The sequence below is a fragment of the Staurois parvus genome, unplaced genomic scaffold (assembly GCF_062004578.1).
Source record: "Staurois parvus isolate SC_StPar_1 unplaced genomic scaffold, SC_StPar_1.0 ptg000035l, whole genome shotgun sequence".
Classification (NCBI taxonomy): Eukaryota; Metazoa; Chordata; class Amphibia; order Anura; family Ranidae; genus Staurois; species Staurois parvus.
The window spans coordinates 595392-601395 of NW_028317831.1; positions in this window are offsets into that span (position 1 = coordinate 595392).

Below are 6004 nucleotides of genomic sequence, written 5' to 3' on the forward strand. Positions count from 1 at the left end.
TCTAGGGCCCCTTGTACATGGGGGGTCCGGCCCCTGTGGGTACAATGCTGGCATTATAATACACCTGGTAGGCACAGGTACAGCGTCCAGCCCCGCTGCCTGCAGCCTGTCAAAGTCTACACTACAGCTGGACGGGGCTCAATGCTGCACCACGTTTACCTCGTGTTTAGGGCGCTCTGTGTTCAGGGAGAAATGGCCGCCATCCTGATCAGACAAAGCATAGAGCAGATGTAGGCCGGTGCAGTCTGCTTCTTCCCCTGTAGGTGGTGCCCGACCAGAGTGACATCCCAGCCTGGAGAGGAAGTCGGGGGACACTTGGCTTCTCTGGGGTTTCCCGGTTCCTGGAGACGGCGTGGAATGAAGGGGTCCATGGAGTCCTGGGGACATTTTTTGTTCTTTGTTTACACCTTTTAAAAATCATTTTATTCCTGAAGATCACTAAACCCCAAATCTGATGTATTCTTTGATAGCAGACACCCTATATAATACAATGTTGGGAGTTGTCATTTTCTATGTTACATGATATTAGCACAACAGTTTATGAAAGGCAACATTTCAGGAACAATATAGTAACGTTTATTTCTGAGCACATAAATGCAATTCATGACCTATTTTCTGGTGAAATATAAAAGATGAGGTTGTGCCGAGGAAATGGGATTCCCAACATGTCAAGCCGTAACACTGTGTGCACTTGGAACGCTTTAATAGCCCCTCCAGGTCATCAGTATAGAGTTACACAGGAGCACTGGTGCTCCAATCATTGCTCTCCCTCCGGCGTGTGCGCTGATATGTAACGTGTGTGGGGGTCACTGTGTTCCTATGTAGGCACCCCAATGTACATGTCACGTCCTGGTCTGTGTATAGGAGGTCCGCTGAGCTCCCTCTGTCCTTCCCAGTGACACCCACCATGACAGCACCAGGCTCTGCTGTCCCACATGGTGTCAGGGGGAGGGGCATATCTTAATGGTGGGTGTGGGAATGATAGGCGACTTCACAGCCACTTGTATCACTTCCACATGACAGCCAACATTCGGATTTACTGAAGTCCACACACTCCCGGCTGTATAGCGGTGGGCAGTGTCGGGGAAATAACACGTCTGCAGCATTGTTAACAATCCAAATCCCCAGCAAGTGTCTGAAGGTTCATATTTTACCACCCCCCATCCTGGCACCCTAAGATGGTTGCCTAAGCCTCCTTAAGGTGGTCATTGGATTTTGGGACCTGTATGTGGCAAGGCTGCCAGAAAGTCTGTCACTTGTGGTGTCCTCATACTGGGGAGAAGTAGCAGAATGTGTTTTGGGGTGTAATTCCACATCTCCCCATGGCGTGTGCCAGAAATAGCTCATTAAATGACAACTTGGTGTAAATAGATTTTGTTTTTCATTTTCCAATAACTTATGGCAAACACTGTAAATGTTCCATGGACACAACATGCCTCTCAGCACATACCTTGGGATGTATCCTTCCCATAAAGGGGACATTTGGGGGTGTTTGTAAGGTCCGGGCATTTTACTGCCTCAAGAAATGTGATCGGCAGTCAGAAAGTAACAGCGACGTAAAAGCTGCATAAATTCCATTCTATATCCCATAGTTTGTAGACGCCATAACTTCACACAGACCAATCAATATCCACGGATTCAGCTATGCTTCTACCAAAGACACGGAGCAGAATACACGTTGTACTACATGTATGAAGAAATCTGATTTTATGGTGCCACGGATCCAACCCAGACGCACACGCCCACAGTGACTAGCTAACCAAGGCGCGCACGTGCAGCCATGACTTGGGGTAAGAGGGAATAAGGGGGAGTTAATCTGAATATATATACATATATAAGACCAGCCGTGATATACTATCACAGCCCGCACTACCTCTGGCCACCACTGGAGGGAGACTCCACTCCAATTCAACTGTCTGACCACACACACAGACAGACATGAATTTTATATACAATCTGGTGCACAATAAGGGTTGAGGAGCAGCCTAGCAATTAACACCCTTCTAGGATTCCTCCAGCTATCCTACAAGCTAGAACCCCGGTGTTAGTCCCTCTTCCACTGTCCACACACCCCCACACCAGACACACAATAAACGGTAGCTTGCCACCACCCAACAGTTTTTGACTGGCCTGCTGGGCCACCACACACACACAGATCTCCGTCTGGCAGACCTGTCACCCTTACAATATGCCAACACGCAGTGCAATTGCATCCAGATTGGCAAGGAACTTGACCGAGTATATAAAGACACTTCAATACAATACAATCTAATCTCTCCGGAGATATGAGCTCGAGCTTAAATACCCAGAAGTCACTTATTAATTTTATGATTTAATATCCTGAAAGTGGTCAGTGCATAAAATATGTACAAAGTATAAAAAGTTACAAATAATACACAAAATACAAGAAGACACACAATTGGCTATTGACTATAAAATAAACGGGAATAAAACAGAAATAAAACTTTTACCCAGAGTCATCCTGCGACTGGAGCAAGTCAGAGAAAGTCAGCAATCCGTCAGTCAATAGAACGGGCTTCATACGAATCACCACGTCCATATCTCAGGGTCCTCAATTTATGGGAATATGGACTTAGGCTGGACTTTACTCCTTGGCCAATCAACTTTGGGGGGGTGTTCCTGTACCAGACCACAGGACATTCTGGGTAGTGAAGTGCCCAAAGTCGATTGGACCAGGAACGGTTTGAATCACCATGTCAAGGACTGAATTTCCGACACCAGCGCATCAGTCCGATCGCGACAGTACCAATCACTGTTCAGGTGTAGCAATCAGGCACCCTAAAACCATTTCCTGCATTTCTCTGGGACCCCACATAGGCCACAAATATAGTTTTACATGCAGATGTAGCCTACAGGGTGTCCAATCAGAAGGAAGTATTTTCATTTTTTATGAGAGATGAAACATATTCCTTTGATCTACTGATATACTTCAAAGCTCTGGTCTCCCGCTGTGTCATGAAGCCAACCCGTCTAGAGCCATTTCCTTCCAGGTTTCCCAGGAGGTGACAAATCTTATTGGCACTTAGGTGTCACTTCCAGCCTGAGGAAGCTGCTCTGTCTTTTCAGATGCTAATGGGTGGGCACATGTCTCTGAGTACCTATGACTGAATATATGACTCAATACATCTTTAATAACAAGGAATGAAACTAAATTTACAATTACATATTACTACTGATCACATCTCAGCTACTCAAATCTACATTTATGTCACATCAATTCTGAACACATATTATTATAACATGGAATGCTAAATCTACATTGTCATATTTTCTACAGATCACATCTCAGCTACTCACATCTTACATGCACGTTACATATGGGATATGTTTTATAACAAAGTAGAAAATATAATTTTTTTCAGAATTAAAAATAAAACCCCCAGTAGTGTTTAAATACCACCAAAAGAAAGCTCTTATGTTAATTTAATTTGTGTACAGTGTTGCATGACCGCACAATTGCCAGTTAAAGTAGTGCAGTGCTGAACAGCAAAAAAATGCCCTGATCATGAAGGGGGTAAAACTTTTTGGAGCTGAAGTAAGTAATAAATCTTGCTGTCATCGTACGCAGTTTGGTTTAATTTTCTTACATTTCTCAGGCTGCCGTTCTTCTGAGTTCCACAAGGTGGTGATCACACATATACAGAGACAGGAAGTGATGTCAGGTACAGACAGGAATTGATGTCAGGCACAGATAGGAAGACATGTAAGGTAGAAGCAAGAAGTGATGTCAGACAGGAAGTGATGTCAGGTACAGACGGTAAGTGAGGTCAGGTAGATTCAGGAAGTGAGGTCAGGTACAGACAAGAATTGATGTCAGGCACAGACAGGAAGTGATGTCAGGAAAAAACTGGAAGTGATGCCAGGCACAGACGGGAAGTGAGGTCAGGCAAAGACCGGAAGTGATTTTGAGCACAGATGGGAAGTGATGTCAAGTACAGAAGGGAAGTGATGTCAGGCACAGACAGGAAGTGAGGTTAGGTATATTCAGGAAGTAAGGTAAGTTACAGACAAGTGATGTCAGGTACAGACAGGAAGTGATGCTAGGCACAGACAGGATATGAGGTCAGGTATATTCAGGAAGTGAGGTCAGTTACAGACAGAAAGTGATGTAAGGTACAGACAAGAATTGATGTCAGGCACAGACAGGAACTGATGTCAGGTACAGACAGAAAGTGATGTCAGGAACAGACGGGAAGTCATGCCAGCCACAGACGGGAAGTGAGGCAGGCACAGACAGGAAGTGAGGTCAGGCAAAAACATAAAGCTATGGTGGGCACAGATGGGAAATGAGGTCCGGCACAGACAGGAAGTGATGTCCTGAACATACAGGAAGTGATGTCAAGCAAAGACAGGAAGTGATGTCCGGCACAGAAAGGAAATTAGGTCAGGTATATTCAGGAAGTGAGGTCAGTTACAGACAGAAAGTGATGTGGGACACAGGTGCGAAGTGATGTCAGGCACAGACAGGAAGTGAGGTCACATACAGACAAGAATTGAGGTCAGGTACAGACAGGAAGTGATGTTAGGAACAGATGGGAAGTGATGCCAGGCACAGATGGGAAGTGAGGTCACGCACAGACAGGAAGTGATGTCAGGCACAGATGGGAAGTGAGGTCAGGCAAATACATAAAGTGATGTTGGGAACAGGCGGGAAGTGAGGTCGGGCACAGACAGATAGTGAGGTTGGGCTCAGACAGGAAGTGAGGTTAGGCACAGGCAGGAAGTGAGGTCAGGTATATTCAGGAAGTGAGGTAAGTTACAGTCAGAAAGTGATGTCAGGCACAGAGAAGAAGTGATGTCAGGCACAGACAGGAAGTGATGTAATGTACAGACAGGAAGTGATGTCAGGAACAGACCGGAAGTGAGGTCAGGCAAAGACAGGAAGTGATGTCAAGCACAGACGGGAAGTGATTTTGGGTACAGATGGGAAGTGATGTCAGGTACAGACAGGAAGTGAGGTCAGGTATATTCAGGAAGTGTGGTAAGTGACAGACAAGAAGTGCTGTGAGGTACAGACAGGACGTGATGTCAGGCACAAACAGGAAGTAAGGTCAGGTATATTCAAGGACTGAGGTCAGTTAAAGACAGAAAGTGATGTAAGGCACAGACAGGAAGTGAGGTCAGATACAGACAGGAAGTGAGTTCGGGCACAGACAGGAAGTGATGTCCTGAACATACAGGAAGTGATGTCAGGCAAAGACAGGAAGTGATGTCGGGCTCAGACAGGAAGTGAGGTCAGATATATTCAGGAAGTGAGGTAAGTTACAGACAGGAAGTGATGTCCGGCACAGGTGCAAAGTGATGCCAGGCACAGACGAGAAGTGAGATCAGGCAAGGACGGGAAGTGAGGTCAGGTAAAGACATAAAGCGATGGCGGGCTCAGACGGGAAGTGTGGTCAGGCACAGACAGGAAGAGATGTCAGGCTCAGACAGGAAGTGAGGTCAGGTATAATCAGGAAGTGAGGTAAGTTACAGACAGAAAGTGATGTAAGGTACAGACAAGAAGTGGTGTTAGGCACAGACAGGAAATGATGTCAGGCACAGACAGGAAGTGATGTCAGGCACAGACGGGAAGTGATGTCAGGAACAGACAGGAAGTGATGCCAGGCACAGACGGGAAGTGAGGTCAGGCAAAGGCAGGAAGTGAGGTAAGTGACAAACAAGAAGTGATGTCAGGTACAGACTGGAAGTGATGTCAGGTATAATCAGGAAGTGAGTTAAGTTACAGACAGAAAGTGATGCAAGGTACAGACAAGAAATGATGTTAGGCACAGACAGGAAGTGATGTCAGGCACAGACAGGAAGTGAAGTCATGTGAAGACAGGAAGTGATGTCAGGCACAGACGGGAAGTGAGGTCAGGCAAAGGCAGGAAGTGATGTCTGACACAGACGGGAAGTGATGTCAGGCAAACACAGGAGTTATGTCAGGCACAGGCAGGAGCAGAGCTAAGTGACAAAAAGAAGTGATGTCAGGTACAGACAG